This window comes from Silene latifolia, unplaced genomic scaffold, assembly GCF_048544455.1.
Source record: "Silene latifolia isolate original U9 population unplaced genomic scaffold, ASM4854445v1 chrun_scaffold_16, whole genome shotgun sequence".
Classification (NCBI taxonomy): domain Eukaryota; kingdom Viridiplantae; phylum Streptophyta; class Magnoliopsida; order Caryophyllales; family Caryophyllaceae; genus Silene; species Silene latifolia.
Window position 1 is genome coordinate 8331119 of NW_027413123.1, and position 13060 is coordinate 8344178.

The 13060-nt window shown below is 42.4% G+C and overlaps 1 non-coding gene across 1 annotated transcript; it reads left to right on the top strand.

Moving 5' to 3' along the window:
* The first annotated feature begins 3173 nt into the window (after positions 1 to 3173).
* On the top strand, positions 3174 to 3280 carry LOC141637390 (small nucleolar RNA R71). The gene has a single exon (XR_012541774.1). It is a non-coding gene; the product is annotated as a small nucleolar RNA R71 (small nucleolar RNA).
* The last annotated feature ends 9780 nt before the right edge of the window (positions 3281 to 13060 follow it).

Here is a 13060-nt window from a genome sequence, read left to right on the forward strand (position 1 = left end):
TGATTTGTTTTTGTTGAATTTGGTTGAGGAAATCTTGTTTTTAGTGATGGAGACGATGAGGGTTTTGGGGTTTTGGGGTTTATGGGCAGTGTTTGATTGTTGAAAGAATGAAATGAATGAGGGAAGGGGGTTTAAAATACCCGAAATTTTCAAAACAACAGGGGAAGACGAGCGGATGGGGGCACGGGACGCTCGGATTCTGCATAAATAGGCTTCAGGAAAACTCGCCACAAGACGAGCGTCTTTCAGTGAAGACGAGCAGATTCTGCTATGTGGGACGAGCGTCTTTTCTTAGAGACGAGCGGATTCTGTTACAGGAACTTTTCTTAAACTGTTGCAGCAAAAAGACGAGCGGATTCTTCTTAAGACGGGCGTCCAGAATCAGACGAGCGTCTTCTCAGGTGGGACGCTTGGATTCTGTTACAGACCAAATTTTTGATTTTTGTAGCTCATTAAGACGAACGGATTCCTCCTCAGATGCTCGGATTTCTGCAAGATGAGCGGATTACCCTTTAAGCCGCTCAGATTCTTCTTGGACAACACGGATTCAGGTCCATCCGTGCACTGCATAACCCGTTTCATTTCCATTCTTCAAATCTGGTGTTCTACATTGTAGGGGCACTACAAAGGCATGAATAGCCTAAGCAATTGCTATCCCCACACTAAGTTCAAGCACTACACATCAATAAAATCATTAGTCCCTCCCTCACTTCTCTCAAAAATGATGAATATCTTGATTAAGGCACAAAAATGCAATGTAAGAATTAAAATGCAAGTTAGGGAGTTAGAATATTTACAAATGGTGGTTTGGAGAGGACTCCACCAAACTGTCATCCTTAGTGAGATGTCATGGGGGCATGTTCAAGGTGTTGTTGATGTTGCCCAACACATTGAAGAAGTAGTCAAAAGCTTGTTCATTATCATGATAAAGATCCTCAATAGATCTATGCACTTGTTGTCCTTCATGATGGTCTTGATTGATAGCGTTGCCAGTATAGGAATCGAGAATCCCTTCAAACTCATCATCCCAAAGACCGCAAACTTCGTCTACTTGATCATTAAAAATCTCTTGAGTTGATAGAGACAACTCTCCTCCTTTCTTGATTTGGCCAATGAGGCCATCCTCTTCACTTGTCATGGGTGAGCTTTTCAAGCTCTCTTTGTTGCTATTCTCTTGCTCTTTTGATGGAGCATCATCAACTTTCTTTTTCCATTGGAATTCTGACTTCTTCCTGTCATCCTTCCGGCTATAGTGATCAACCATAAAACATGGTTCATGCAAACGGGGAGCTCTCATGGTCTTATCAAGATTGAAAGTTATGCTCTCGTCTCCTACTTCTAGAGTAAGCTCTCCATGCTTCACATCTATCACCGCAGCCACGGTGTGCAAGAAAGGTCTACCTAGAATGATTGGAATATTGGAGTCTTCTTCCATGTCAACAATGACAAAGTCCACCGGGATGAAAAATTTCCCAACTCTTACGGGAACATCTTTCCATATCCCTAACGGTGTCTTCGTCGATCTATCGGCCATTTGGAGTGTGATGTTGGTACATTTAAGCTTTCCCATCCCTAAAATTTTACTCACCGAATATGGCATAACACTCACACTAGCCCCTAGATCACACAAAGCCTTCTTGATCGTGGTGTCGCCACTGGTACACGGTATTGAGAAGCTTCCCGGATCTTTAAGTTTCGGAGGTGAACTCCCTTGAAGGATTGCACTACTCACCTTAGTGAAGGCGATGGTTTCAAGCTTCCGGATCGACTTCTTTTTCGTAAGGATGTCCTTCATGTACTTCGCATAGGCCGGCACGTGATTGATTAATTCCGTAAAAGGAATCGAGACTTCCAAATTCTTCACAATTTCCATAAATTTTCCAAGTTGGTCATCAAATTTGGGCTTAGCTTGACGACTTGGAAAAGGAAGTCTAATCACAATGGGTTCCTTCTCCTTGGCCCTGTCTTCACTTTTCTTTGAAACTTCTTCTTTTGTTGGTTCTCCTTCCTTGGAGTTTTGCACAACTTCTTCTTTGTCACTAGCTTCCACAACTTCATCCTCAACTTGCTTCTTCGGTGTATAATGAGGATTGTATCCATATGATTTTACAATTCTCGACAAATATAATATGTTTCTTTATTCTAAGAAATTATTCTATTCTGGCGAATAAAGAACTTATTCTTATTAATTCTTGGGTTCAGGAATTCCTATATAACTTAAGTGACACAATAAAAGCTTTTTCTATTCTGTTATTAACGGATTTATGTATTGGATTTCATTCGCCCCACGGTTGGGAACTAATGATTGGCTCTATCTACAATGATTTTGGATTTTCTCATAATGATACCACTCCTCAAGTGAATGGCACTAACCGTTTCATGTCTTGGGGGATTACTTTGAGGTGGTAATTGCCCCTTTTGTCTTTGAGAACTTGAAGATGCTAGTTGAGTCAATTGGGTTTCCAACATTTTGGTGTGGGCTAGGATGTTGTTCATGGTGATGTCCTTTGCTTGAATATCATTTTGCATTTGAGTGAAAAAATCTTGTTGATTCTTTTGCATTTGGAGGACCGCTTTTTGAACATCAAAACCTTGGTCATTTTGTTGATTGTATGGAGTTTGGCTTTGGTAACCTTGGTTTTGGTTGTAAAAGGGTCTTTGATTTTGGTTTCTCATGGGAGGTGGGGTGTATGTTGGTTGAGGGTTTTGGATATTTTGGCTTTTGCATGAGAGATTTGGGTGGAATTTGGTGTTTTCATTGTAATAATTTGAATAAGGGGTACCACTCTTGTATGCTTGAAAAGAATTCACTTGTTCATTTGTTCCCCTACCTTCACTTTGGTCATGTCCCAAAGTACCACAATTCTCAGATATCCCACTTGGGATTGATGAAGATGCCGTCATGGCATTAACATGTTGCTTTGGTGATGGTATCAATGTGAGTACTAAGTTGAGCACCCAATTGAGTAATAGAGTCCACTTCATGCTTTCCTCCTCTAGTAGCCTTGTGAGGTCTAATATATTGTGAATTATGGACCACCATTTCCTCAATCTTGTTCCAAGTTTGATTATCGTCAACTTCAGTGAACATACCATTTGATCCCATGTTGAGAATGTTTCTTGAGTCTTCATAAAGACCATTCCAAAATTGTTGAACCAAGAACCACTCGTTAAGTCCATGATGAGGACATGAGCGACAAATTCCCTTGAACTGCTCCCAAGCTTCATACAAAGATTCTTCATCTCTTTGCTTCAGACCCGTAATTTGAGCTCTTAGCATGTTAGTCTTTTCCGGTGGGTAGAACTTTTTGTAGAAAGCTAGAGCCAACTTCTTCCAAGAGTCAATTCTGAGAGTAGCCTTATCAAGGCCCTTCAACCATTGTTTTGCGGTGCCAATTTGAGAAAAAGGGAATAAGACCCATCGAATTTGGTCTTGAGTTTTACCGGTTTATGAAATCGCATCACAATAGTCACAAAAAGTCTCCATGTGAGAATGAGGGTCTTCACTAGGCATCCCCCCAAATTGGCTTCTTTCGACTAATTGGATAAATGCGGATTTAGTAATAAAATTTCCGATTAAGTGTTGTGGTGTAGGAGTACCATTGGGTAGGTTCTCCTCAGTTGGTACGGAATGTGATGAACATTTAGGCATTGTGGGTTGATTTTGTGTTGGATTTTGTGGTGGGTTCTCTTCACCTTCTCTTGCAAAAGGGTTGACGAACTCAATAGTGTTTGGTTGAATATCTACAACCTCACCAATACCTCTCAAAGTACCTCTAGCAAGTCTTCTATTGTTTGTCAAAGTCCTTTCAATTTCATGATATAGGTAACAAGTTACCTTGTGATCTTCTAGACATGCAAAATATCAAACAACTCGAAAGTAATTAAAACAAACCTTGACGAGTTTTACTTCCCCAAGGCAAAGAAAGACACAACTAATAACAATCTAAGAGAATCTAAATCAAGTTAACACCGTGTGAATATTACGGGAGATATTTTACCAAAGATCAAAAGATTGGAAAATATGGAATAGAAATATCCGGAACATTCCAGAACATTCTGACTCGGTTATTAGAAAATGAAGACGGTTTTTTGACCCGGACTTCAAATGTACTCTAATTACTGCCAAAACGACCGTATCGACACGTAGATGACAATTAAGAGGTAGACAAAAGTGTTTGAGCGATCACTGGACGATAAACTTACGAACTGTCACAAATCGTTCCGTATTCCAAACATGCGGCCCAATCATCACCGGGTGGTTTGCGGGAGGTGCAGAAATGAGGTATCTACAGAGCCCCCACTATGACTGAGGCTTGGACAAGGCGAAAGTCAAAGTATAGCCATCAGGTCAATCGAAGATTACAACCTGACGACTATGGCGACGCGAGGCGGCTCAAGGGGTCTGAGCCAAGGACATATCGTCGGGAACATTTTAGAGTCTGTCGACTATCGGGGAGGGTCGTTTAAAGTCCATTAGACTACGTAAGGAAGCTCGCCAGCCATAAAAAGAGACCATACCTGAATTTCCTTGAGACTCCAGGGGGGAACAAAACGCGATATTGGGAGGAGGCAGCAGGACGTAGTCAGGAACTGCTGGGAGAAATATGCTTGGGTCGGCTTCAAACAAACTTCGAAAGAGCTTGGGGTCGATGTTGATCTCCATGTCTCGAGAGGGACGATTGCCTGTCCATGAACTTTCGCCGGGGGAACATAATCGGGAACTGATCTCCATGTCTCGGGAGGGACGATTGTCTGCCGTGAACTCTCGCTGGGGGAACAGAATAGAGGCGTGTCGAAACACCTGTCAAAGAAGAATCTCTCATTGTGACAAGCAAGGTCTTGGTAAAAAAAATGACGACAGTTTGTAGTTGGCTTGGAAATACGGGTCCGGGCGAAGAATAAATGTCAAACGGACCAAATATGTGATATGACTTCAAGGAAGAGGCGCACCAAAGATGGGCGCACAAAATAACGAACTTATAACGAATCTTCGAAAATTCATATGGAGGAAAACTGAGGAAGAGGCGCAGCAAGAGCTGCGTCCCTTGGAAGAGGTGCAGCACCTGCTGCGTCTTTTCCTGGGTGTGGCATTCCTGGGTAAAAACCCGATGAAACAGAGGTTTTGTTTCATTATTTCGAAACACAAAATCCTAATTTCTCTCTCAAATTCCAACCATTTCTCGTCAAACTTTGATCAAAAGCTTGCATTTGCCATGGCTAATTGAGGTATGTGTACTATTTTTGCATTAATCTTCTATAATTGATCAAATTGGACCGACAAATTAGGGTTTTCAACCCTAGTTATGTCGAAAATTTGGGGCTTTTCCCCCAAATGATTTTGCCTTGCAAAATTGACCTTGTAAATGGCTAATTGGTAGTATAAGGATCATAACCATGTATTTGTTTCGAATTTTCGTTGAGTTTTGAGCATTTGAGTGAAATTGAGACTGTCTCACAGCTAAACAGTAAATCCCTTCGAAAATAGCCTTAGGATTACCCATTTGTAACGAAAATTGATATTTTGAATCCTTGTATAATGGGTAAACTTTCTATCATCTCGGAATTTTGATTTGTGATGGCTTTTTCAGGACACTTTTCTAGGGCATAATCGCCGTTATAACGAAATGCTGTCGAAATTCCGACTCGAACCCATGACTAGGGTTCAACTTAGGCTTGACTTGACCCAAATTACCACATGAGCGGTCTGGTTTATGGGAAAATGGCCAAAGATGGCGACAAAAGAGCGATTTCGGAGCTTTGAAAACTCGAAAATCCCCTAATTAAGGTTTGTCGTCACTTGACGCGGCCTAAATTCACTTTAATTTTGCAGGTGATGAGGCTTCTACGTCAGGGAGAGCTCCCATGGACGTGGATACTGCTATTTACCCTTCTCGTTCGCTTGAGGAGGTGTTAGAGCAGGCGTTTACCGCCGCGGTGACGGCTGTTGAGGACGAGGTCCTTGAGGTGGTTCTTGAGGAGGAAGAGGCTCCGAGACAGGCCATCGTTGGACGGGGTGGTCGCCAGCTGTGGGGAGCACCTGCGTGGGCTGAGACTTGGGACATAAGGCCCCTACTTTGGGCTGTAGAGGGTCACCTGTCTTAAAGGACGGTGAAGAGCTTGGTAAATTGAACTCATCACTCTTCACTCATCTTCTTTCACTTCTTTTTGTTATTCCTTTTCTTCTTCATTCAAGCTAAAGATAGCTTTTGTTTCGAATCCAAATAGGAGGCCGGGAACATCAAATCGTTCTCGGGCTACACGACGGCGATGGGGTGCTACGAGAGGCTCTCAGTTGAGGAGCGAGCCATCATCGAGCGGGGAGCGTTCGGTGCTTTGGTGCAGGCCTAGAGGGATATCACGAGGAGGAAGCTTCAGGCTAACCTCAGCCTGGTCCGAGCTTTCTTGGATCGATTTTGGGACACGACCTCCACATTTCACATGCCTTTTGGCGAGGTGGGGGTCACGTTGGAGGATTACGGCATGATTTCTGGTTTGCCGTGTGGGACTGAGGCGGTGGAGTGGCCGGAGACAGCCATGAGGGTAGACTCAGCTGAGGCTAGGATATTGATCGGCTGGAACTTGATGCTGAAGGCTGCTGCGGTACCCGGGTTGGTGCCTAGTTCTTACGTCCGGGACTATTTTACGGGGAAGACCCCGACGACGGTGGTGATCGAGGAGAGGGAGATGACTCCTCCTCCCTATACTGTAGAGTAAAGACTCCGCTTGTGCCTCTGGTGGTTCCTATCTTCGTTCTACCTCGGACACAAGGGAGAGAGGCTATCGATGAAGCACCTTCCCTTTCTTTCTTACCTGAGCGACCTAGGCCGTTGGGATTTGGTCACTGCCGGTTTTGCCGTCCTCATTCGCTTTATGAGGGCCATGGTTCGTCCGGAGTTGATGGAGAAGAGGACTTCTCCTGCCGATGTTGGCCCTGGACTGTTGTTGGAGGTATGAGCCTTCATTTCATGAAAGATCATTTCCTTTTCTTATCGAATCACGAAAGATCGTTGCTGACTATCTTGTTTTACAAGCGTGGGTGTACTCCTACTTTCAGAGCCTCGCGCCCAAGAGGACGGTGCCGGTGGAGAGAGCATATCCCGTTGTGAGGGATTGGGTGATGTGCCGTATGAGAAGCCGGCATTCCTGTCACGACGTCTGTCGACGGGAGGTGAACGCTCTTCAGTTGGACGGCGTGAGTATTTCACCTTGCGTTGTTTGTCCTTCTTCATTTTCTTTTTAGAACTGATCATAAGAATGACCCTTCGTTTTCTTTTCTTAGTGGGTGCCCAGGCCTTGGGTGGACTACACTGGCGCTCCTCCCTTTGTGGCTGAGGTCCTTCGACCTAAGAGCTTGAGCCGGTTGCTTCTTAGGACGTCGATGGGTCCTGTGTGGTACTTGGGCGAGCGTTTGGCTCGTCAATGCTCTCAGGATGTCTTGACGGTTCCCATCGATCCTCCTCGGACGATGTTCAGGGAGCCTTCTGAGGCTGAGAGGGAGGCTGACCTGGTAGGCGTTGGTGGTGACGCCCTCCTTCTTCCTGGTGGGGACTACTCGGCGTTCCTTTACGGAAGGTTGTTGTGCTGGCCGGTCATGGTAAGTGTTTTACTCTTACTTTTGATTATTTAGAGAACACGATGAATGATCATCGGTTAATGGAAATCATTTGACTTTGCAAGAGGTTGAGGCGGCGGGCATCGAGCCCCCAGAGTACCCCCAGACCCTTGAGTACACTGACATGACGGGGATGACGACGATCTCCGAGCTTCGCGACTTTGATGCGGCGGTGAGAGATGTTGGTCTAGAAAAGTAGCAGCATCTGATTCGGAGGGCGAGTCTCATAACTTGTATAATTTTGTGTAAGAACACATTTGCTTGAGTTTGTCCAATCGTTAAGAATCTCTTCTTTCGAGATGCAGGTTGCGCCATCCCGATTCGTGGCTTTGTGGAGGGTAGCCAACCGGCTGCGAGGTACTGCCGTCGAGGCACTTTTTGGCGGTCGAGGACATCAGGTATGAACCTTCCATTTACTTCATTTTCGAATTTTCTAACTTTCCTTATTGTTTGGAATGATTGACATGAGCCAATTCTTGTCGTTTGCAGAGGGAGCGTGACCTGGAGCGAGAGCTAGCCCAGTCTCAGGATGAGACAGTTCGCCTGCTAAGGGAGCTCGAGGTCCGTGATGCCGAGGTTGCTGCTCTCGATGCGAGAGTTGCTGAGCTAGGTGGCGACCAGCAGTAGTTTGCTTGTTGTTTTTTTGTCTTCGGCTGTATTTTGCACATTTTGTACTTTTTTAGGACCCACATTTTGGCCATTCGGACTTTGTCTTGGGGCTCGTGCCCCCAGTTTTGTGTACATATCCCCTCTTGGATGTATATATGATGGCCTGAGTGCCTTCGCTTTGTTTGTGCCTTCAGGTTAGCTTTGAACAAGTTTGGTAGATGACAGTTTATGCCGTTATGCTGCCGAAATTTACACAGAAATCACATAGAACATACATTTGTACACATGGCTTAAATTAGCGCAAAACAAAAAAATGCAAAAAAATTGCCGGAAATGACCAGTTGGCAAGAAATTTGCCGGAAATGACCGGACGGTAAGGAGGGTTACCCCCTAACAAAAGGAAAAAATAGAAACATATAAGTTCAAAATGTAATGTGGAACGGGAGTGAAATGATTCCCCAAAAAAGAAAATTAAAAAAAGAAATGTATAAGTATGAAAATGAATAAATTAAATTGGTGAAATGATTCCCCAAAAGAAAATTAAAAAAAAAAGAAAAAGAAAATGGATAAGCGTGCTAAGATGACGAAAATGTGGATATCGCCTCGAAATGTGTGCCCGTGGAATTAGAAAACACGAAACATGGCAATTTGACGAATTTACCAAAATAATAACCGTATGAATAGGAAATTATTATTTGAGGAATTAGGAAAGATCCAACGCAGAAAAAACACAGAAAAAAGGCTGAGGAAGAGGCACAAAAGGAGTTGCGTCCCTATGAAGAGGTGCAGCAAGTGCTGCGCCTGTTCCCCAGTGTATCCGTCTTGACGGATTTTAGGAATCAACTTTTAGTATAAATAGAGACGTCGAGGGAGGTTTTTTTCACATAATTCTTCCGTCTTTCCTTCGTCTTATTACATAAAGCTCTCAAAATAAGCATACATTATGAATACTCTCGAAATTCGTCTAAAAGAATGGACAAATGAGTTCTCTAATGTGGAGAAACACGACATGGGCGCTTATAATTTTGGATCACTTTTGAGCTTGAAGTTGATCAAGGTGGTCAAACCATTCCTAGATGCTTGTCTTGATTATTAGGACCCGAATTATCACGTGTTTGCCTTCCCCGGAGGCGACATTTGCCCATTTCTCGAAGAAATTGCTGCGATTGGTGGTTGGGACCCGGAACATTTGCCTGCTATTCCCTTTACTTCTCAAGTATATAAGAAAAAGTTTAGGGATTTGCTTGGGTTGACAAGGGCTGAGGTGAACCATGTTGTGACCTCAAAGGGAGTGCGAATGTTGGACTTCATTGATCGATTCATCAATAGGGCAAATCCTATTGTCTCTTATGTTGCCAGGCGAAGGGCATTCGGGTTTTGCCTACTACATGTATATGTCCCTCATGGGCATGTTGATGAGGATTTGAGGGGTGATCCTCGTTATTTGAGCCTGATTGAGCAAATGGAGTTGCGCAGGACCCCAGCTTGCCTGTGTCTAGGAGAGATCCTGTTAGGGTTAGATAACAAAGCCAATCGTGACCTTCCTTATCTGGGAAGTCCCATCGTATTGCAAGTAAAAGAACTCTTTTTTTTTGTTTTTTTCTTTTTTGTTTTTCGTTTTTTTTTTGTTTTTTTTTTTTCTAATACCTGCTTTTGGTAGGTCTGGCGTATGGAGCGTCTTCGACTGATCGAGCCCCTAGTTAATGTTCCTGCTTATCATACTCGCTCAATCGCGATGAGGACCATGCTCTACATGGTGGACTTCACTCGAGTTTGCAACTATTGGGAAACCAAATTGAAGAGTGACGATGGCCCCTTGATTAGATGGATCTTTCCATGGTGGCATCTTAAATCTGTCACTGGAGTATCACCCTTGGATCCTAGGCGGTGCGTGCGCATTCCTGGCTTGGAGTTTATGATATGCATCTTCCCGGAGAGGTTGATGAGGCAGGTTGGATTGAAGCATATGATTCCGAAGCTTGACACTGTCCCGCAGACTGTCGTGGCGCTTACTACCGAGAGTCGAAGAGAATGGGCCATCAAATGGGCTCAAATAAATATGCGGTTCTTGAACTATTCTGTTAATGCTCTATGGGTGTTGGATTTTTATTTGCGGTGGAGGAAAGCTACTACTCTGGAGGAGCGCGAGAGATTGAGGAAACGCGAGCCTATTGACTACAAGGTTCGTGATGTAGAAAAGGAGAAAGTGAAGCATCTGACTGAGGGAGAGGAAGAAGCCGGGTTTCGAGTTATTCATCCTTCGAAGAAACCGAAGACATTTCTTGCCATTGAGATGGTGGTTGATAAGAACAGCAAGGCTAGACCATGAGAGAGACCGTTGATGATTAGGTCTGAAGTGGCGCAAGAACGTCCGACTCGAGGTCGGGACAAGAAATATGATAAAAATGACAAAGGTAAAGGGAAAATGGAAGAATAGCCTAGTCTTTGTTCTTATTTATTATTATTATTATTGTAACAAGAAGGTGGGGTTTTTAGAATCCTAGCCTATTTTTATATTTTTATATTATGTGGCATATTATTATTTAAAAGGCATGGAATAAAAGAGGTTGATTGGTTATGAAACAGTTACGATTTTCTATCATTATTCTTGTCGAATTCCAAATGCATTTGCAAACGTCCTTCTATTTACATTTAAAATAATTAATGGGTTGTATCTTGTGAAGGATTGCCTACGTATTCATTTAAAAAATGAAATCAAACCCCTGCGCGTAGTTCAAGTAAATGTAAAAGAATAATTGTTCTAAGCAAGAGCTTGTAATGAACTTAGAAAATAAGCATGAGATTTCACTAACTCTAAAATGCATTTCAGTTTATTTGATGATATGAGGATGAGAAATTGTCAAAATGCAAGAGCAATATGACATTAGCTAATTTCAGCTTCGCCACGGGCCGTTTATTTCGTGCCACAAGAGCGACACATGAGGTTACGCGAGGCGCGTTTTTGCTTCTATTCTAGGCATAGTAACGTTTCAGTTGGTCGAGGTTTGTCGGGTTGGCCAAGTCATTCCCATCTAAGTCCATGATCCTAACCGCACCCCCTGGAAGTATGGACTTGACTAGAAATGGCCCGGCCCAATTGGGTTTGAATTTTCCTCGTGGATCGACAGGTAAATAAGCTCTAATTGATGTGAGGACCAAGTCTCCTTCTTTGATGTTCCTTGGCTTAACCCTTTTGTTGAAGGCTCGTTTGATACGTGCCTGATATGTTTGCACATTATGTAATGCACGCAATCTTCGTTCATCCAGGAGGATAAGTTCTTCATATCTATCCCTCTTCCAATCGGCTTCTGGGATTTGAGTTTCGAGTAAAATACGCAAGGATGGTATTTCTAGCTCGACTGGTTGTACAACTTCCATGCCGTAGGTCATATAAAAAGGGGTGGCCCCAGTGGGCAACCTAACAGATGTACGGTATCCCCATAAAGCAAAAGGTATCTTGCTTGGCCAATCTCGATAGTTGTCAATCATTTTCTTGAGAATTGTGACAACGTTTTTGTTTGCCGCCTCTACCGCGCCATTAGTTTGTGGACTATATGGCGAGGAGCGGTGATGCTTGATTTTGTACTTGGCTAGCAATTGCTCAGTCTCAGCTTGGAAATGTGATCCATTGCCACTGATGATCTCATGTGGGCAACCGTATCGACAGATGATGTTGGTTTGTATGAACTTTGCCACGTTCTTGGCTATGAGACTTGTGTAGGAAGCTGCTTTTAACAATTTGGTGAAATAGTCGATAGCCACTAGAATGAAACAGTGACCTCCTATTCCGGCTGGTGTGATCTTGTTGGAATATGTGTCCTCCGACAATAATGCGATCACGACTGTTGATCATGATGATCACATGTTTAAATCTCATTATAAAGAATACAATTGGGAAGTAATTTTGTTACTGTCAACTGGTCAACATATATCGGTAATGATTGGCTGACTAGAGTTTGACATTACTGTCGTGCGACGGTGGTGATCAGTTGACCCCCTAGGTCATACCTATAGGGCAACACTCTTAATTGATTATCTAATTAATCGTATAATGTTGCGAGTTAATTAAATTACTTGAAAATTGACGGACGATTTTGGAAGTGAAATTTACGTATCAAATTGAAATGCGATTAAATGAGATACGGTCTGAGTAATTGAATTGTATCATTACTCGGATGAAATAATTGTTTAATGTAACAATTAAATTTGAATGAATTGTTATAAATACAAACTGTTGTGATTTATAAATTGGTAAAAATTTTGGTACAAGTAATTATGATATTACTAAGTCGATTTTTGTAAGTGACGTATTTTTATTAATACGTTGATTTTTAATATGTTAAAAATACATAAAAAATTTATGTTACATGTGACATGTTACATATTGAGAAATTGACAAAAATAATATGGACTCCATATTATGATTGTACCGAAATTAATGGGGTATTAGGTTAATATTGTGTTGATTAATTTATTAAGTAAACACAATGATTACCTAATTGTCTTGCGATGCAAGCCTATTAACATTGTTAAGAGCAACAATTTCATGCATTGGCTCACCCAAAAAACCCCCCTACCACCCGGTTTTTGGATATGTTGTCACATATATTATTTTGAGATAACCTGTAAATTTTCATAATTTTTGGACTTGTTATGCTCGAAAAATGAATTTTTCATTATTAAATTCGGATTTAAGTGAAAAATAGGTTAATATGAGTTAAATTTCGAATATGGTCATAGAAAATTAATATGTTGTCACATGCAATTTTACAAGAAGTGTGTAAAATAATTGGCTATAAAGAAGTCTTTTTGCATGATTTATGAATTTTTGAAGAA